The sequence below is a fragment of the Anopheles funestus genome, chromosome 2RL, assembly GCF_943734845.2.
Source record: "Anopheles funestus chromosome 2RL, idAnoFuneDA-416_04, whole genome shotgun sequence".
NCBI classification, from domain to species: Eukaryota; Metazoa; Arthropoda; class Insecta; order Diptera; family Culicidae; genus Anopheles; species Anopheles funestus.
Window position 1 is genome coordinate 20,551,466 of NC_064598.1, and position 22,499 is coordinate 20,573,964.

General features: G+C 43.4%; 1 long non-coding RNA gene across 1 annotated transcript in view; it reads left to right on the forward strand.

Annotated features, from left to right (window-relative positions):
* The window catches only part of LOC125763150 (uncharacterized), a 108,397-nt gene extending 86,316 nt beyond the window's left edge, over nt 1-22,081 (forward strand). The window contains exon 3 of the long non-coding RNA XR_007418305.1: nt 21,975-22,081. This is a non-coding gene — a long non-coding RNA (uncharacterized LOC125763150). The remainder of the gene's footprint in view (nt 1-21,974) is intronic.
* Nucleotides 22,082-22,499: the final 418 nt, after the last annotated feature.

A 22,499-nucleotide genomic window follows, 5' to 3' on the forward strand; every position in this document is an offset into this window, starting at 1 on the left:
GGTGAAAATAAAATAGAAAAGCAAAAAAATAGAAAACAAAAAAAAAATAACTGCGATGGTAAAGAAAACGCAAAACGCTTCGGTATCACCAGAGAACCGTGGTCGAGAAGACAGCTTCAAACATAAAGAACAACGAACCAGACATGTAAGCGTAACAAAATTTGTGCCCAATGCACACACCGGTACGCGAAAAGCCGTGTAGACGGTGTGTAGTTTTTCGACGACATGTGGGGGAAAAATCATTGCAAAAAAAACTCACACACATGAAATCATTTTCATTTCTCACTCTTTTGTGGTGTTTGATAAACGGCAGCAAAAGTATGCACATTCGGTTCTTTTGTGCTTTGTATGTTGGGGCGAGTTCTCCAAGGTATTTGCGTGCACATTTTGTGCCACATGCTTACATCGCTTTAGGGGTAGATTTTATACATATGGCTAATGATTCAGGTGGATAAAATTATAGTGCTGGAATCCGATCCGCGAATGTTGCGGCAGAAACATTTCACACACAGTTATTAGTGGTTTTGAAACAATGTTGCTGAAAGTTGCAGCTGGCATAGAAAATGAAAAATTATTGAAATGTTCTTTTTCATTTTAAATAGCGAGATGTGTTTCCATTTGTTTGTTATAAACTGTGAATTAAAAAGTAGACTAATTTAACAAAGTGATGGAAGTACAATTTTTAACAGAAAGTAGATTGAATCAATTGATTCTTGATAGTTTAATTGAAGCATTCATTTCTTTCAGCTGGTGTGAAAGATTGCCGGGCAGTGTTAAACTAGTTGAGCTTAAACATATTCGAAAGGGTAATGAACATAATTTTGTTAGGCCTTTTTTGTAGCCTTCTTGATCGAATAACGTTAGCCTTCTAGAAAAATTCGTTTACAACCCATCGGCTGCCCAGAATCCCTCCCAAAACATGTATTTGTTGCATTTGTTTCAGCATTTCCATGACTAACTCTCATGACTCACTCTATTGGTCAATTGTCACTCCTTTTTTGCTTCTAAATTATTGCTTTTCGAGGTTTTCTTCATTTTCTGTCGGACGCATCTAAATGTTCTTAAGAGCATTGGCGATCATTGATAAAATGTTATCCTTAAATAATTGAAAATAATATTTTCAAAGTTGAGCGGCGAACAATGAAACGCAAATGAATTTTTTTATGCTTGTTTTTTAATTCAAAATCATGTAAAGTCCTTAATTCAACCAGTTTATATGTTTTATATCTCGTTGCACTCATGCACAACAATCACTGGTTGCAAATTTACAGCATTAAAACGCGATTAACACGCAATAAACATAACAGTTACTCAACAGTAGCTACTCAACACTAGCATTTATACAGTTTTATCACCGATACCTACTACACCACTAGCTAATGAAATATCACCACTAGACAAAGTTTTTACACATTTATTTACTCAACAGTTACCCACTTCACTGTCAACAAGGTGCAGCAACAAATGAACAATAATTTCCTCTCTCGCCCCACCCAGTAAGAGCGTTTAGACAATTTTGTCTCCGTTTGTAAAAGGGTGCAAATACTTTAACACCTCTCAACTGCAATGTTTTACAACATTTTACCACCGTTCTCGGCAGTGAGCACATCGATTGTAGCCACCAACGGGGAATGCAGCAAAACGGCTGCTGTTTATGAAGTGTTTGACGCAACTGTTCCCGCAAGCGGAGTTCCCTCCCCCAGTCCGTTTTGCGCTGTCTTTTGCATCATCATCCGGCTGCACCGGATACGGGGACAGACTGGCTGCAAAACTGCAGCATTGTGAGCGTCAGCTGTCACCAGCATCAGCCACCGCACACACACACACACACCGCTTAGACGTGTGCCAAGGCTAAGGGCGACAACACCGGCATAACAGAACCCTCAACAACGACCCTAAGGCGTAAGTTAATGAACGTTCATAGGGCCGGACCGATAGACACAAAGCCAGCAACAAGCATTATCCCATCGTCTTCGGCATCTTCCGTACGGCCGGTCGGTGTTTCGGAGACCACCCTGCACGCAACCGCAAATAATAAAAAGCAAATCGGAAGCACAAGGGTGGGGAGGGGGGAGGTTGGTTTCCATTTTCTTTCCCCATTCTTGTCCTGTCTTTGCACACTGCCGATAAGCCTTGAAGGTCTGTTGCAGACGACAAACGGCAGGCGCCCATACTAACGTTCTAGTGCTTGCCAGCAACGGAATTATCCCCTTTCCCATCGTTCTCCTCACTTTCACCTTATCATCGCAACACTTTACTCTCTTTAGAACTCGGTTACTCGCAGATATCGTTTGCCTGAAATTGCACCATTAAACAAAATGTCACTACACAATGGTAAACAATATAAGATAAATATAATTTTAAGAACATCATAAACCAAATTACTTCTCCTGTCTGCTTTGGCGTTCGGGTGCGTCATTTTCCTCTGGTTTGTCTTGTGGCGGTTTTGTGGGTGATTGCTGTATCTTCGCCCCGGTTTGTGGTGCTTCCAGACCGTAGCAGCAGAACGTTTTGCTCGGTGATGGTACGACAGTAGCAAATATTGAGACGCTTTCCAACATGGGCAACAAGGCTTACGATGGCCCTAGACCAACTGCACTCTCGCTGCATGGTTATGTAGATCGTAGTATCGTAGAAGCATGTTTAGATGTTGCATGTGTTTAACATAAATTGCGAATGAGTATGAGACGCATGGTTAAAGTTTCACTTCATGAAGGTTCGTTTTTTTGTTTGCTGTTTGCTTTTTTTTTTTTTTCTCTTTCCTACAAAATCACTTTCTATCGATGTTTCAGCACATGCAGCTCAACATGCTCGTAACAAACCGGCTACCGGTGTACGAATCGATCGCTGCAACTCGATTTAATCGACCGGCACAGTCTGAAAGTCATCGTCCCCTCCGTCGACATTCCACCCAAGTCTAATGGAGGCGCCCAATACTTTACGCCAAACGCCACGGTTGCTCACTGGAACGTGCACGCATTTTCATTCCCCTTGCAAACTGTATCGAACCGAGCTTTACCTACCCATGCATGGGTGCGCACACACATTCGTAGGCTTGCCCTTAACTCAATCAGCCGACACAGTTTATAGCGTCAGCTGGGTTGGGGAAAATTTGTATGAAGCGCCAAGAACACTAGGCGCTAGAACACCATCGTCTGTTACGCGGTTTCGCAAAGCACAAACCGAAACCTTCCCATAACCTTGAACCAGTATCTTTCACCAGCCAGCCACCTTGCTGCGCACAGCAATAGACGCAGCAAAAAGCAGCCGGACAGCGCCGTGTCGATTTGGGGGGGAAACGCTCATAAATCATATTTATATACCGTAAATGATTGAGGAAATAGCTTTTCGTGTTTTTCGTCATCACTTCCAACGGGGTGGGTTTTTTTTTCTTTTCTTTGCGGAAGTAAGGTAGACTGCCATAAGGCGGGAAAACATTTTTCACACGTCAGATGATGATGATTTGTCGAACGGCGAAACACAGTTCCCTTCCCGTGGCGGGGTGGGCCGTGTGTTGTGGCACGCTTTGTGAGAAGAAAGCATTCGCTTCCGCTTCGGAATGAAGAATTGTTGTAACTTTTGTTTTTTTTTTGAACCCTCAAACTCACCCCCAAACGGCCAGCACTGGAAGTGTGAAAAAAGTAGAAAATGCACTGTCTGTATCGTTCCCTGTTTTTTTTCCTTCTGCTCAATGGGTTATAAAAATTTATGCTAATAAAATGTAATAAAAATTTATACAAGCGAAAAACTCTTGCTAGAAGCGTAACGTTCTTCGCAACCGGAACCGGCACTCCGGGCAACAAGGAACAAAACAGAAAAACAAACCCCTTTAGTGAATGAAGTGATCGAAATGAAAAATTCATACCATCCTACACATCCGTCCATGGGCACACACGCACACAAACACAGAAAAGGATTCCTCTTCCCGAAGTCGATCTTCGTAGATGGGCAGACTAAGGAAAAGTCAAACCCCCCCCCCCCGGTGCCGGTCGATTTGAGATTGCTTAAACCGTGCACCCGTGTATGCGGCACCGCATGAATGAACTCTGGACCCGATCGGACGACCTCGACTCTGGTGGCCATTAGGGTGGGTTGAAAGGGGTTGGAAGTTTACGGTAGTAAAAGTTTACGACCGCTCCCGACGTCTGCCTATTGCGCTCGGGCTTTTGGATAAAAGTTGACGATCGTTCTCTTTTGTCACGCGGCCATTGCTACACAGAGAAAGCACTTTCGAATGACGGTGGATAACGATGGCCATAAGAGAGCGAGACAGAGCGTATAGGAGCATGGTACCGTCCGGGAATGGACATATTTGCATCGGATCAGCGAAAGCCAAACGGTTGTAAGCCTTCGTAAAACGATTCGACCCCGTTTTGTCACTATTCACACTATTTGCCACGGGTTTGGGACCCGGCGGGACCAGCGCAAAAAAGGATGGGATGACGTGTTTTATGTGTGGGATTTTTATGACAAGCTTTAAAATGTAGGTCTTTCGGCCGACATTCACTGTGTTGGCAGCTACTATATGGATGGGTATCATTCTGTAGCGATCTTCCACCAAATACAAATCACAACTGACACTGTGAATGTGAGTAAGAAAGCAACATTATGGTTGCGTCCTTCAACAGATGGCTCAAGCAATAAGTATTTCTATTGGATGACAGTTATAGTTAAAACATATCACACTACCATATGCGAAAGCCTTACAGTATATGTTGAAATATGCATAATGTTCTACAGTTTTATTTCTATTCAAACTATTTATAACTGGGTAATGCAATCTTAATACTTTCAACCAAGTAGCTCCATCGAAATGCTTGCTTTCTGCACGCCGCGCATGATGAAATATTTAATGCTGAAAATTTGCGTTCATGCAATGAACTAAAAATTGGTTTACAACTTTCTATGAAAATTAAGCGTAAGAAACAATATAATTTTAATAAAATATTTCGTTCTTCCGGTTATCGTGAAGATTTAGTTTATGTACTGCATTGAATAAATATTTCTTTTGGTTTTGCCGTTAAATAAATCTAGACGAAATATGTATCGTTTGCTGTACATTTCGATCTAAAATAAGATAAAGGGATTAATGTTGGGGCGGGCCGGTGGTGTATGTGATAAACGGCGCCGGTCCACACGGCCGGACCGGGCATCAAATTCCATCCGGACCTTCGCCCGTAGTAAAGACTGATTAACCGGTTACTCGGTAAAAATATTTCTAGTAAGCCAAAAATGGCCGGTGAGACCTTAGAGGTCGTTCAAAGTCAACTAGAGAGAGAAAGAGAGAGAGAGAGAGAGAGAGAGAGAGAGAGAGACAGAGAGAGAGAAAGAGAAAGAGAAAGAGAAAGAGAGAGTAGATGCTTTCGGGGTAGAGCTTATATCAATTAAACAAATTAGTTCATTTCGATTTTTTCTGGGCTTCAAAAAAGAGTTTGAAGAGAGACGTGTGATTATAATCATAATTTATGTAATACTTCATAGCTGTTACTTTATAAAGTGGTGGACACAAACCGACCAATCGACAGCAAATATCAAACGCATTGACACCGGTCGATAGGAATGTCGCAAATATTTAAAACCTTTTGTAAATGACACATTTAAATTCCTGCCATGTGAGAAACAAAAAAAAACCGAAAGCATGCGATTGCTTGCAAAATGGTAGATACAGATATTTGCATACCGGTTTGCGGTCAAAACCGACATCGGAATGTTAGAAGCATCCAATACCACACTGCAGCTTATGCTTAATCGTATCATCAACAATGCTTCATGATTGGTTTTGCAACAAGAATGCTGTGACTTCTCATGTGACAAAACACACAAACGAAACGGCTTTTATCGTTCTGCTATCTGGAAACTCGAATTTATTCCTTTGATTCAGTCAAGCTGAAAGTAGATATCATTAAAAGAAGCTTCATCATTGAAATAGACAAATTGAATCATAGACGATTGTGTGCGTCTCCCGTTACGGAGATGATGAAGTTTGGAGAAGAGCATGAAAAAAAAAGTAACTACGTTGCCTTCCCGTTCCCTCCCTTAACATTCCTCTCTCTCTCATATTGGATGCAATATTCATCTCGGTACGCCTTAAATCCTGAAAATGCAATTTGTTTCTACCTTCCCGATTCCGATTGATAGCAAAACTCATTCCGTGCGCCTTCTCCGTATCAAATTCATCCGCTTCCGCTGACGTTTCCCCGCACAGGACGCCAAACAAAAGCTAGCAACACCCACAACATATACGGCATTACGTTACATGGGGATTGCCTCACAAAAGCGTACCGAAATCGAACATCGCACACACGTCAGACGGATGGTGTGGGCCGTTCGTTGAAAACGCACGGAAAACCCCCGCAGAATGCCCGAAGTTCCCACGGCACTTCAGTCCTGGCACTTCCATGGCAGTACCTTCTATTCCTCCTTCCCATTTGCTCGAACCCAAGAAAACCCATCCTCCATCGATTGCTTCACCCTGGATTACTTGATTAGAGTAACGAACTGGAAACGGAACTCACATGTTCGCGATGTTTTTCAAATGCCGACCACGGAATGCAACGTCTCCAATTTCGCCAACCCGCTTCCGTGCCTGGATTTGGCACGAGACGGCGGGGCCCGAATTGAAGCAGAGGGCCGAAGAATTGATGGAATCTGAAATCGATAAGTAGACAGCTACCGATACTGTGCACGACCGCACATTAAGTGTAGTGATGTGGAAATCAAGCGAACCTTCTTTCCGAAGACGACGGTTGCAGACAACCAACTGCCCCTCTTCCTTCTCTTCCTTTCCCCCAAATTTCTTCCTTCGTTGGAATGGAAAAAGGGTTTCGCCCAGCAACCCGGATACCCGGAAGTCGGATGGGATTAGTGTATGTACGCGATAAGAACCTCCCCCATTTTCGGTGGGGACTGTGCGGGTTAGGGCGGAGAATGCTGAGTAATGTTTCATCCGGGAAATATGAGATTCTGATTCCGGGGTCAATTTTCGAGTGATGGCTACCGTTTCTACTTGATGAGGCCAACGTAAACCGATCACGTTCACCCCTTTCCCCGGGCCCGATGGCGTTTGCTCCTGGCGGGAGGGAAAGTTCTAGCCTGCCGCTATGCATTCGGCAATAGCCTAGAAATTCGTACAGCTTAGCTGTAACAATTCCCAAGGAAAGGCATTGCCACGGGGAATGTGTTTTGTGATGCAAAAGGAAAGCAAAATCAACACCGTTCGCATATATGAAGGCAATGCACAACCACAAAGCAATGTTCGATCGCAACGCATTTGCAGCCTTTTGAAATATGCTACATAAAAAAGGCAAGATATTCAAACCATTTCATCCTTTTTTACGTTCATCGCATACAAACGGCCCGGGGCGTTCGGCTTTTTACCCCCTCAAAAAAGCCCAAATCGTATCGGTCGTAAACTTCTGATCGAATGATGTTTATTCGTCGGCACCTTTTTTGCCTTTGATAGTTCCCAATCGATTACGATCAGGCATGTTATTTGTTATTTCGCGTAACGATTACCATCCACCGTGTTCGATCACTAAATTTGTCATCTTGGCAAAAGCACGCCAGTTGCCGGAATAATGCCATTCCGATGTTTTTTGGTTTTGTTTTTTTGGGCACGATACTTTTCTTTTAGGCACGATACAAAAAATGTAAAAAGAAGTGATACACCGTGAAAAAAGTTTTTTCCAGTCAGTGGCGAAAAGAATAATGCCGTTCGGTTCGGGACGGCGAACGAAAGGCTTTGCGTGACGACGTACACGATATATCTGTCCGCAGCACGAACGTGACGTTGTTCTACTATCGGTAGAAAGACTACCTTCTAGAGCGGCTGCGTTCCATCCAGTGGAATGGGGAATGAAATGTCATTCTGGTTTCGTGGCCGGATGCTTTCTTTTAATTTCTTTCGAGCATGAAACTTTTATTCCAACCTGACAACACCTTTTGCGACTTTTGTGTGGATTAAATATTTATGATTATTTCTTATTGGAGACCGATGCCAGACAGTTTTCTTTCGCACGATTTTTTGGCTAGAAGTTTTAGATTTCGACGTAATTTGTGGTTTTTTGAGTGATAGAAAAAGCAGCTTGAATACCATAACCCTCGCAACCATTTGCATAATTATACTTTAATTTGCTAGTGAATTGTTAATGTGCTTTTGTGGGTATATTTTATTGAATTATGGACACTTATCAGAAAAATATATTTATATTTGTGTATAAAATTCATGATTACCCAACGCACGGAAAAGTCTCCTTCGAGCAATGAACTCTTGCTGATGAACTGATGTGTGTGACTGCACTTTGTCGTCAGCGATGAGGGTTGCCCTGGATCTGTTAGATCCTGCTTAGCGGTTGGTGAGAGGACAGCATTGCATTAGTGGTGGTATCCTCGGAGTGAATTCATGAATTCACACCGAATCCAACGTAGAAAAACGAGATTCAACTCCGGATTACTCCGGAGTTTGCTCCGCACTAAACTTCAGTTTACTCCAGAGTTAACTCTAGATTTCTCCGGAGCTGACTACGGATTTGACTTCGAATTACGCCGGAGATGACTTCAAATTACTCCGGAGTTGACTCCGAATTACTTCGGAGTTGACTCCGAATTTCTCCGGAGTTGACTCCAAATTACTCCTGAGTTGATACTGGATAACTCGGAGTTAACTTCGGAGTAAACTTCGATTTTCACTCTGAATTCAACTTCGGATAGTGGACGGGCGTAGTAAGTTAAACTGTTTTTACAAACTCCTAAATTTATTTTCCAACCTAACGCAACTCCCCTTCTCATCCCAGGGAGCTTATAATACCGGAGTTACTCCAGAGTTAACTCCGATTTTTACGACCCCGGAAAAATTGAAGATTTTTCCATCACTACATTGCATTAGAAGCGATAAGAGTTGCACGTGACGAGCAGCCGTATCCTCCTCTTGGTTGCCCACAGTAGAATATGGAGTGATGGGATTAGCGGAACCTCAATATTGTGGTATTTAAAACTATAAAGTAAAATAATTAAAATTATAATAAAAACTCGAATTAAATTTAATGCTTTTTTAATATAATTGAATGACTACTCTTGTTGGTATTCTGTACATATCGAATACCTTCAGTGTATGCTTTCTGTACAAATAAATGTCCTTTCATTTATTTCATTTTTATTCAATCTTATTTCATTTTAATGTCTGATATTATTTTGTATGCATGTTTTATCCTGAATTTAAAGTAATGCTTACTTGAATTATCGTAATTAAAATGAAATCGCTGCTGTTTTAAAATTTCCAAGTAAGGTAAAATTATGATTTCATCTAACATCAACCACTTCCGAGCATTTCGTTAAAAGCTTTCACCAAAACCAAACCGATTGCTTCTAAGTAGCACATAATCATGCCCACAGCGAAACAGATTGTCCCAATCTAATCGCAATTATTTTTAGCCCCGCACGAGGGTAATGAACGTGGAAAACGTAAACATTTCCAGCCAACACCGAAAAAGCAAACTTGCCGCGCTAAGGGGTGTTTGTTGTTTCGTTTGTTGATACGAGCAGATTTCCTCGTAACGGTGCGATGCGCTTTGCAGAGAACATGTTCCAAGGAATGGCAAACCTAATCTTGTCTAGCTTTCTAAGAAAAATGGTGGCACCGTACGCTGCCATTTTCTTCAAAACAAAACACCCTGTTTTGGGGAAAAAATGTTTTTATCAAACACATTCCACCCTTACATACGCGTTCCCTTGGAAGCATGAGCAGTGAGCTGCATACAGCCGATAACACGGTGAGGCAGCAGGGATATGAGTCGCGCCAGACAGGAAGAAGCAACAAATTGAACAGCATCTGCCCATGTCTCTTTGCTTCCGTTCCATTCAATTATCTCGCAGCGGGAACCGGAAACAAAAGCGGGATACGTAGCTGCAGCGCATTAGAGACACACAGACATTTTATCCAGGCTTGATTTGATTACAGATAAATTAACGAAGATCTGCTGGTACACGCAAGCACATCGCTGCCGATTTTCGTGAGCCAAACAATACGTACCGGAATGGTGCGTATCGTGCGCCATCACAGCCGTTACCGGTCACTTCCGTTTTCGTCAATCAATGTTATTCGCAAACTTTGCCTGCAATTGTAGATTTCCGGAGGGAGGATGTGCTTTTTTTTGTTACTTTCTTCATTTTTGCTTTGCCTTCCGAGTTTGTTCTCTGCCCTTTTGTGTTGATCCTTGTGTTGATTTCGCAACAATTTCCGGTCCGGCGTACGTGTACGATGGAACGATGCGCCAAACGACCACCCGCTGTTTAGCGTACATTCGTCTTACTTACTACCTACCGCCTGTCCAAATCTGGCGCAAATAAGCTTAATTAAATTCACTTTAACAGTAACCCACCCCGAGCACTAAACGGGAACGGGAATAACGAGGCCAAACAGTTCGGATGCTAAAAGAGAGAACCAAAGAAAAGAAATCTTCTCGAATGTTGTCAAATGGCAAGCTTAAATGCGTTAATTTACAGCCGAAAAGAAAGAGAATGCGTTAGATGGAACCAGATGGAAGGTGTAATAAGTGAAGAAAATGGATAAAAAAAGCCCATTCAACTACCCCCGAGGTGAGGCAAACTCCGGAAACAACCCTCCCCAAAAACCGGATGTAGTCCCCCCACGCAGTCCGGTTTGGGGGTGGTGATCCCAATACCGGTGGAAGCAGGGTGAACTCATTGCTCAAGAAATTAACCATTTGGAACCGGGAGCTTCCGAGAAGGTACCCGAAGGGCCATCGAACTGGACCGACTGTTGCCACACCACGGTTGACCTACCACGGCCTGTTTCGGATGACCTCGATGAACCTGTGAACTTGAAGGGGGTAGGAGGGGGAGGGTCCAGCAGGGCGCCCCTTTTTGCTACGGTTGTCAGCATCGTACCCGGTTGTCAAATGCCGGCTGCCAATGATTTGATGGACGTGGACGCGAACGCAAATGAACGTCCGCTTTTTCGCCTCTGTGCCCTTGCGCTGGAAAATAATTAGCCAATTTTCCACCCGAGCGGGTTTCTTTCATTGCATCAAATTCAGCAATTTTCATAACAAAAGAAAAGTTTTTCCTTTTCATTTCATCGCATCCGACCATCTTCTCGTTCGTTCGCTGTGTGTGTGTGTTTTTTTTTATTTCTCTGTGTGTGTGTCGCCACTCGCTTATCTCTCCCGTTCTTCCTTCCGCTATCCTTCTTTCGCATTAATTTCCACCATAGCACAGTTGATCAGCAAATGGCCCATCGGCTTCATCCGACAAAAACCTTCCCGCCGTGTGGCGCATTTTCGTTTGGTTGCGTTAAAATTCCTTTCGTTCCCGTGCCCGTGTGCCGGGATGATGCAAAAATGTGAATCGCACACTACGGGGGTTGACACGCCTGAGTCTGTGCTGGCACCATGCCCAACCGCACCCAAAAAACCCCATAACGACCTTAGCGCGCGATAAACGAGACTGGATGGGTAAATGAAATTTAATTTTAGCTTAAGCGATCGACCAAGATACATTTTTGCAAAGAATTCAACATCAGTCCCGCGGTCACCGTGTGTGCGCATGGTGGAATGTGACGGGCTGCTGGCGTAGTTTTTGATGCGCTAGATCACTGGAATGGAAAGCGATAGACACATTGCGATAGGGGTTTTTTTCGGAGAATAGATCTCATGTATCGGTATAAAACATTCTTCTTTACGAGTATTTTATTTTGATGCAATTTTTAGTCAATTCAATATATTATACACTCCACTTCAACTCAACATGCATAACCTGCGAATGATATTAGAGTAAGACTGATACAGTGTCTTTGATTCTGTTCAAAGTTTAAATGGAATATCTTTGTGTAAGGTATGCGACCTTTCCACTTGCTGGATTCTTTTCAAAATGAAATGGATTCTGAATGAAGCTTTCTTAAACTAACTCATCTCTTGTGTTAGGCTGATTTACCATGGTGACAGCTACGAAAGCTTTACTGTGGATCGATTTCATCTAGTAAAAGCTCGAGAAGAGTGGAAAAGATTCCACATCTACCTCGACACAACTTGAAACACATCACGAATTGGCTGCAACTTTAACTTCGTAAGGGGTTTCGAGTGCAAATGACAGTATCGGCTAAGCCATTCTATTCTCTGGTTTCTATTTCGATTCTAGGATTCTATTTATCTGGTTGAATTCGAAATCTTCGTCCCTCCTAAAAGTGATAAACATTCAGTCACCCAGGAGGATTTTTAAACCTAGGAAAATACGCAGATTTTAGGTTAAAAGTTTTTAGATTTCATAAAAGTTTTTCAAAGTTTTGTCTTAAAATGCTTTTATAACCAAGTTTTGCTCACGTTTCTTTTCTTTCCGTTCAAATAATATAACAAGTAATTGCAATTCATCGGCAATAATTATGGCACTTTCATCAATTCTTTCAACTGGCTTAATTGATGCGCGATTCTACATACTATTGTTGATAATCATTCCATCCACAAGTTCTCACACTGCGCCACAAAAGCTCAATTAATATGCCATGGAAACTCGTTTTTTAAGTGCTTTCACAAAACCCCTAACCCTAAATTGAATTCAACACCTACCCAAAACCCCGTTTTACCCTGCCGTACAGCACCCCCCCAAAATAGTACCGGACACGTGAAACCTTTACTAAAATTGTGAAAATCACGACTCATAACGCCGGCGCAATCTAATTCAATCATCAACCCCACGTCCAGATTATAAGCACATCGGTTGTTCATTTGGGATCTAATTATCATAATTGATTGAAATTGTAAACCGAAATAGGCACTCGACTTTTATTTGTAAATCCGTTTTCATCCGCAGCGATACTGCGAGCTCGCAGAACCCTTCCATCCATCGGTCGGGTTCCCCGCCGGTGGACGAGCCGTGGTGGTGCTTGTGGTTAACGATATTGATTGTGGTGAATATTACACCGAATTCACTTAAGCGAACAGTCCCACGAACAGTCGCAAATGATTGCCACCCATTCCCGTTTTAAAAAAAGTGATTTTGTGCAAAAATCTCGCTCCAGTAATGGATAGTTGGTATTGGGAACGTGAACAAACAGGAACAAAAAAAAACTGATCCCACTTAAATAACGTTATCAGATTGAAATAGTTTCAAATGCATTCCCGAACGTGAACTGTGCATCACGTGTCACGCAAGGCGTGGAAAATCTAAACTCGACTTTCTTTTTTACCATTTATCCTTCCATCGCACTACGAAGGAATGGAAACCAATTCTTAAAGCTGGACCAGCTTTTACATACCGGGACGGGAAGAAGTTTGCTTTTGCGGGGCGCTTGTTTCCGATCGAAACAAATAGTCGATCACGAGCACGACCACTTCAAACGACAAAACGGTTTCGGCGCGCTTTCGATGGTACGATGGTGTGATGATAGCGTTATTATAATGTCATTATTTCGTCGATTCGTATCGAAACCCGGCGTCACCAACTGCCCGTGACGTTAGCGACCAACCATGGACAGCTAGATGGAGGTCGACCAATCGACCAATTACCCACTCCCATGGTCCACAGCCTGATGGCAGTCGCTTCCAATTTACATAACGAATCAAGGGTGCGGTGTGTGTGTGTGGTGCCACGAAATTGATTCCCAACGAGGTGCCGAGATTCCTTTGGCCGGTTGCCGGTTGCATTCTTTCATCACGCTTTTACCCAGTGCCCGTTATCGTTCAGTACCGAATGTCCCAATCACCCCCGGGCGAGCGCAATTTTTATCATAAATTATTGAATAAACGGTCAACCACGCTGGGTGCCAGGGTACCTGTGATTGTAATGTTAATGAACTGATTATGAAAATGGTGTTTGATTGCGTTGGTCTTTGGCTAAAAAAGAAAAAAAAAGGAAAGGAAATTGAAGTAGGGAGATTAACGAACTGGAAAACGATTGACCAAACCGGCATCAGTTGAGTTGGGAGAGTTTTTTTTTCTCCGAAATATTCTAACAGCAAACAAACAAAAAAAGTATACATACACCGTCCAGCAGAGAGAGTACTGGCGGATGTACTAACAATGTACTAATTGATAGCTTACCGGTGATTCGATCGATACAGCGATTACGGACGTTGGGGTATGGTTCGGTGGACTCGTCAAACCGACGAGACTCATTCGCCATACAGCTCACCTAAATTGGACGTCGCCTCAAAAAACCCGGACGTACATAACCTTCAACCAGGAAGGCCTAAACCGCAAAGGGTCATAAATCTGACCCCAACAAATCCACTCTGCGTTTGGTGCCCGGTGCTTGCTTAGGACCTTCTTCCAGGCATCCTTCCCAGTATGCAGAACACTAAACCAACCTATAAAGAGAGAGAGAGAAAGAGTGAGCAAAGCCAGTTCTCATAAACCACCTATCGTTTGGAGACTAAAAACATAACCTAAAAAAACTCCATATCCACAGAATCGCCCTCGGTACGGTACTAAAGGGGTAGCAGCTATTTACAGGTGCATTTTTCATTCAATGCTTCGTCCTTCGTCCCCCCCCCCCCTGGCTTTTTATTTGCAAACCCTTCGCCCGGATAGAGTGCTTGCCCGGCAGCATCGTCAGCTAGTCCGCTATTCGTAGGGGGTTGCGACTAGCGAGAATTGGCTCGAATGGAACCTTTCGGTCGGGTTTGAAGTTGCGGAATGGAGCGCATTACACCATCACCGTCCCGTGGTTTGTTTACTTAAGCTACGGTCGGGAAAGAAATGGCTTACAACGAAACTCCCGGACAAAAAAACCCCTGGAATATACCACAGTCAGTACCGAACGCGCGGGAACCACAAATAGAAATAATTGTATTTTTCTTACCTTAACAAACTTTCCACCAGTACAGAGGTTCTGTGTGTCCCAATCCAACGCGACGGGTATGTCCACGGGGCTGCGTGTTGCGAAGGGGAAAATGGTTCCGGACTCACCGGTCTAGGCTGGCCGGACTACACGCTAGCCGGTCAGGTGGTTAAAAGCAAACCGGAAACAGCCGAATGGAAGGTACAGTTGGGAGTGGATTCTCGTACGTACCTTGCCCGGAAACGCTGTACCTGTAAATACACATGCCGGACAAAACACGGCGCGCACACACACACGGTGTGTTTCGGCCAGCGTGGTCAGACCAAATCAACCGATGTGGGGAAAGAGTACGAACCAAAAAAAAAATCTGATAAAGCACCAGCAAAAAAAGAAATAACAAGATAAACACAGGCAACTCTGGAAAGGAACTAGAACTCTCGCTCACTTCCGCAACCCAACCCGCTCCGGTTCCGACATTTTGCGGGCAAAACGGCATCGTACGTGCACCAGGCATGCGAACTGGATCTGGAGAGCTTTATCACAGTGCCAATATTTGCTGACGGAATGAATGAAACCCGCCATGGTTCATGCGATATTGCGTTCCTGTTGGACCAGGTGACTCTCGGTGGTATTGATGGGGCAAGAATTCCGGCACGGACCAACGTTCTGTAAGCGAAGCCCATTTGGGAGGGGTTGTAACGGGTTTACTCACGGCACCCTAGAATTGCCATTCCCCTTTGCCAAAATGGACCGGCTACAAACCGGTCTACTGGACCGGTCAATGGCTGGTACTGGCAAATATTGTGTCAGACAGACGCTGTACGTCCTCCAAGCTTTCCGGTAGCGTATCGTGGGCGTGTGGATCGATGATGTTTTTTAGATTTTAACGAGATTTTTAATGATTTTCTTGCTCACCATTTTGTGCGCCGGGAATATACGGCAAACATTGGGAAGGTTTTTTTTCCAATATCTGTTCGATAATCAATCTTCAGCTTTAGAAGTATGATGTCCTGCTTGCAATATCTCTCCCACGTTTGGTTACGATACGGTTGTAAACTTTTGCCATCACGAATCGAATTAATTACAAAGTGATGTTTGATACGGTTCCATTCCGTGAAAGTTTCTATAAATAAATTTAAAAACTCTCCTCAATATAGCCCAAAACACCGAATACTTCACGGCACCACACCTTTAATAGCCGTTTGTCAGTTTCGTTTAACGTGCCCGAGTAAAACCCACATCAAATACATCATCCGAACTGGTTATCCTGCAAACTCCAAACTCCATTTCGTTCCGTACACTCTTCGAAAAATTCACGCCAGCGTTTGGTGTCATTTTAGAAGGAAACCCTGTCAACCCAAATCCACACAATCTACCATCCGGTCCAGAGTTGTGTTTTTCTCTTTACTCTGCCTCGCTTTATCTCTCCCTTCCGCTCTCCGTTCCCCGCTTTCTATTGTAGCTGCTGGGTCAAAATGGATTCACTTAAATGTCAACGCATTTGCATACGGCAATTCATGGAGGATACCAACAGGTACTACCGCACAGTCCACTGCGCTGGTGATGTTTTCCCCCCAAACCGTGGACACATTTGCACACCTTGGCTGTTTTCCATTTTCCACGAAAAACAAAAAAAAAGAAAAAGCCAAAAACGAACGCATCCGGTCTGAAACGCCAATTCACTCATCGCCGGGTCTTGTTTTCAGCCTTCAGCCTTGTGAAACCCTTTTTCTGAGCATTTGAAGCAGTGCAGCGCAAAAGGGAGATCACCTGTTCCCCGTTCTTTTAACCGACACCCCCGTGTTGGAAGGTAAAAAGCCACGTCGAGACAAAAATCCCTTTTTAATTGCACCCTTGTCATGTTGTATGCTGTCCACATATGATGGTGATGATGGGGGTGTTGGTTTGAGTTTTTGTTTTAGTTCCTTATTTTTCTGTTTTGCTTTTATTTTTGGCACTCTTTATCAAGGGAGTAAACACAGGAACCACTTCGGTACGGTGCTTTAAATTGTTTCGCGTGGCACTGCTCATTCGATGCATTTGCTTTAGAAGAAAGATGTATTTCAGTGAGTTGTTTTTCCCGCCTCTATGCAGATATAAGATGCTGATGCTGTGCTACGGTTGCAAATGGGAAGATGAACAGCATCCAGCCGGTAACGATACTAGCTCGATTCGTAAGCGATATCGATCGTTCCTTGGGGATCGTGTGCATGCCAACACAGCACGAACGCTTCCTTCTGCTTCTTCTGGTGGCCGAACAGTTCCGGTGCTCAATAGTCGGCACAATTTGCTGTATGAATATTTCATCGACCAGAGCTGTACGTTTCTTCGAGGCGAAAGCATAAAGCAGCACATTAATTTCATCACCAGACATCGTACCCTCCCAAAAGTCACGATCGTTTTCTTTACCGCACTGGGGTGGATGGCTGTGAAGGGGTAAATGCAACCCTTATCCCTTACGCCAAATGATTCTCGCACAGCAAAAGTTAGTTTTAAAAATAACAGAAATGGAAAGCATAAAAATAATTCGATACACTTTCCAAACAATACCTACGGGAGCAATAGCAAAAACCGGATCCCGGTGGCAATTGGCGTTCGTTCGGAAGTACACACACACACGCACACATACACAACAAATCACACATCCATTCGTTCGAATCCTTTTCCCTGTTCGATTGGGTCAGTTTTTCCTTCGATCCAGAAGCGTTAGGAATCGATTCGCAAATAGAGCGAAAGCGTACGGAAAGCAACAAACAAACCAAAAAAAAAAAAAATCTGCCAGAACTGATGCAACTGGCACAGTCACACATTTATACACCGGTAGAGATAACACACAACACACAAAATAGGGGTTTTGCGGGAGAGAAAGAGAGGAGAAACGAACAGCTTCATAACAATAACCGTAAACTGGAAGAAAACTAACGGAAGCACTCCAGAAACCGGCCATATTTGATGGCCGTACGGGTGCCGGGTCTCCGCACACCGGAGTAAGTGCTCGTCGGCCTTTCAGCTTTATCGTTTGCCATTAGCCCTATAAAAGACTCATTTTCCGAATCACCCAGGCGCGCCTACTCCGAAACTGGTGGGTCATATTGGTGATTGGGGAGGAAGGTGGGAGCATCCCGGAGGGGAAGAAGGGATGGTCATCGCACAACCGAACACATATCGTTGTCTGTACGTGTACATGAACTGTAGAGTAGTTCCGGAACCGAACGGCGAACAACGTCCAAATGGGCTAGCAAAAAAAACACACAAGAAGGTTTCGAATATTCGATACATCCTGTCTTGCCCCCGGGCCGGTGAAAAGGGAACACGGGAAGAAACGAAACAACCGTCACCGGATACTGGGAAATCGGTACGACAAAATGACCCATTGCAGAGAGGGACTACAAATGTGCACAATGTGTACCAGGCGGTAAAGGAATCCTTCATAGACACGCGCTAGACAATGTTATCGTTGTCTTTTCTTTGCGCAATCTTTTTTTTTCCTCCTCCCCACAACCCGGAAGCTATGTACATCGGTACTTTAGTAGCTGTATTTATTCAACATGCTTCCTCAACCTCCCTTCTCACCCCAATCCACCCTTTCTACTTCTAATTTTTTGTCCTGTCAGATTTTTCGTTGTTTCATGCTCTCTACACGGGAAGAGCATAGCCGGCTACCGCAACGATAATGACCGGTTCACTGACGATGGTCCCGTTGTTGGCTTGTCGGCACTAGGTGGTTCACAATGAAAACTGCTTTTCCTCCTTAGATTCCCCCCTATTCATCCTCCTAAAACAGGGAGGAAAAATCATCACACGAAAAAACAACCGCCACCCCAATTGCTGTAATCTTTTTCTGGCACTATCACAGAAGAAAAGACGAGGAACGAGGAAGAACGCGTCCCATAAGGGAAAGAAGATGACGCTGGTGCATGATCACCGGAAAAAGGGAACTAAAGGTACTAAAGAAGGAAAGAAAAAAACAAACGCCACTCCACCAGATACTACTAACTGTCCACTATGAAGCACTCCGCACACGTACCGGCTCTGACCGGTATAATCTGTTCTGCTCCTTTTTTTATAGTACGACCCTTGCATTCATAATTTGCAGCTGCCGAACGTTTTATTACATTTCAAATTATTTCGAATGTGACTTTTACACCGAACTGCGGGTTGTCCGTTGCACGTCGAGAATGTGTGTTTTTTTCTCTCTTCCTCCTTTACTTGTTGTCTCCCTGGCTCATCGTCATGCTGTCTCAGTTTGAAACTTTTCTTAATTTGCACTTTATGCCACTCGGTTTGGTTAATGCATTTGGAGTGCCGCATTTAAAGCACTGTGGCGTACGAACTCGATTACAGCAGCGCACCGTACGTGAGGGGGTTAGATTTTTTAAAGTTGCTTTGAAGCATCCGTTTACCGTGGAGTGAGTGGAACTTTTTGCACGGTACAGAGATGGATTAAAGGATTAAACTTTAGGGAAAATGGGAGATTATGCTTAGTGTTGCTGTGGTAGTATTAGAAATAAGGTAAATGTTTTTGATTATTCAAAAATTATTTGCTTATGAAAATTTGAATTTTTAAAACTTATAAAAGTTTAAATAATTTATTTATAGCATTGAAATTAGTAAACCACTAAACGTTTTGAAATCGTAGCGAATTTTTGGATTATATGTAAAGGTAATCTAATGTATTGTGATCATATACAAATAGCTAAAAAGATTTTTATTATACTTTCTCAAAAACCTTTAAAACTTTTGAAGCACTTTTCCAAGTTGTAAACAAAGAAATGAAATTAAAACAAAATTGTTTTAACTGCTTTAAAATTGCTTCACTCAAAGTTAAAGCAAAAGTGAGCAAGTGCTTGAAAGTGGATGTTTACCTGTCCATTTTTCGACACCTTGAAACACCACTAAACTCGGTACACTCATAGCGAAACATCGAAGCCCATACTTACTACAAAACCCTGAAACACACTGCGTTTGAATGGATTACTTCTTCCCGTATCTGCCCGCAAACACGCTCCTGCGCACCACCACCGTCGATCATCAATGAAAAATTTGAACCCATCCAAAAACCCCATGAAGCATCCTTTTCCTATCGCTTTTCTCGGCGAACGGCAGTGAAGATACTTACAGCCACACCGGTACTAAAGTCTACCAGTTCGCACCGTTTAGTTAGGAGCACTTAGCTAAAAAGGCAACTGGCCGGGCGCTGTCGGCTTCACTGGCTGCCGACGGCAGAGCCCATCTCAGCAAAGGGCGTTGGAGAAACCCCCAAAAACAAGAATCCTCAAATCCCACCTGTAAGCTGAGTGTGCAATAAAACGCTTCACCAGCGGCAACTTGAAACCTGTCTACCATTTGACGGAAACACCTACCAGCCGAAGGTAGCGCCGAAGCTAACCGACCCATGGATCAAGCCTTCAATAGCCAATCCACCCTGATAAGCGACCTGGGAGATGATTGAAAAGGTAGACATTGAGTTTCCGTTCGAGAAGCTTGAGCTCCACACACACACCGGGACAACCGAGTCCCGCACCATCCATGGCTTCCTTCTGCTGCCATCACCTTTAACCTCTATCCACCATCACAACGGAACCGGAAATGTTTAGCTAGAAATGCCCAACCGAATGAAAAACACCGTTCCGATCGACCAAAAAGGTATGAACGGACCGAACGAGGCAATGAGGAAGCAAGGCAAGGGAAATGGAGAAAAGCAAGGAAAGAAACAAAACAAAACCAAAAAAAAGAAAATACATTTTCTCGAGATTGGACTCTTGGGATGGTTAACGAGGAAAAAGTAGTAGGCCCGCTTTTTGGACGGGGAAAAAAATGGAAACCCGGCATTCACTCAAACCCACGACCATGGCACAGCAAATAGATCAACCTGTTGGTGTTGGTGCACCGTTTGGAATAGCGCGCCAAAACCAAAACTCGAAACGCTGAACGATTTATTACATTAATAATGAAACAGAGAAAATCGATTAATGGTCCGGTGCCCTATCCGCTGGCTTGGTCTACCTTGCGGAGGGCTTTAGCTGGGCAGCGGGACTGTGTATTTGTGAGGTTGTGCGAAGGTACGTGGGGATGTGCTAGGGGAACGAAAATATACCCAAACCCCAGATGGTAAAATAATGGATGAATGGTTGGATGAAGTCAAACTTCACTCACTCTCAAATATTTGATCACAGATGAAAGAACAAACAGGCGTCAGCGTCAGCACGAATGGATGGGTTTGTTCAGGCAGAAACATTGGCATAACAAGCACACTGTACACGATTATTCGCAGTACGCAAACTAGTTAAATGTGGTCATTTCTTTTTGTCTATTTTTGCTTTTTATAAAAAAAAACCCCCGTGTAATGATATGTTTAATCTATCCCGTTTCACTACGTGCAGCGAGAAACTAATTTATTCTGCGTTGAAACCATTGCGAACAGCTTTGATTGGATTGTAATGGATCTGTCACCGATCAGGGTGGATAGCAACAATTAAGGTAGCATGATGCACCCGGCCACCAAAACCTCCCTTTTTTCTTTCCATGCACCAAACCTTGAGGCATTTTAAGTAATTGTGGAGTAATTATATCTCGCATTTTTTTTTCTGTTCGCTTTAAGTTCGCTTCCCATTGCTCATACTCACAGCGGGGCCATCTGGGTCGGACTAGTTTCACGGTCGATAGCGCCGTCTTACGGTTGGAGATCGCACGCGGGTCATCCTCTCGGGGTCTTGGTCGGGATTAACACATCTTTTGCATTACGCGATTGTCATAAATCATCCACAGTCAGCCTCCGGTGGTAATTCGTCCTGTTTCGTGGTTTCTGGTTACACGCAAGATCCGCCTGATGGTTTGGATACCGGTAAGATCTAGAGATTTCTAGAGATTTTGCCGACGAAAGTACCGAGGAAAGAAGGGAGAGAAAAAAATACAACGAAAAGCAAAACTGCAAGACAATCTCCAGTAGACGGGATGGTCGGTTCGAGGGTATTTCTTGCACAATTAGGCATCGCCCACATTTATGCTGAGTGCAAATTTTGTTGTGGAAAGAGAACGGAAATGCAAACAGTTTCCGTTTGATGCTAGGCAAAGGCATTTTATTTATTTTTGTATTTTTTAATTTTTTAGTATATTTTTTTCTACTAAGCAGTGAGAATAAACAAAACTAATTTGCCTCCCATTTTTTCTTTTTTTTTTTGCAGGGAAGGAGTAGAGCAGATGAGTAAGTAGCTCTTGTTGCTTTTAAAAATAAATAATCTATTTTATAAAGTGGGAGTTTTTCATGTTCAAATTCTAACAAAAAAGGTACGAAAATATGATTCTTAAGTAAGACCAACTGATTTGCATCTTTTCTATTTGCTTTCTTCGGGACGTCCTTTGACATAGTTCTAAGGCATCTCTTTTTTTTTATAATATAAATGAAAAAAATGAAACTCTCCCTCCTTTCGATTGGTACAATTAAGAAGCGAAAAAACACTCTATTTTACAGTAGTTAAGTTTCACAATCGCAACGCTGCACAACGCCAAGCGAAGCGAGATTGTACGCAAACGAGCCGATTCCTTCGGAGCGTCCAGGAATGATAGAGTGAAATAAATGAAAATTGTTTCAAAGCACGCTCCAAAACTTCTCGATCGCATTGTGCGCGAATTCTTTCCCCTCTTGTACTTCGACCACTCTATTTCCCCAACCACCGCACCGATCCGAATCCGACTGTCAATGCCGACCG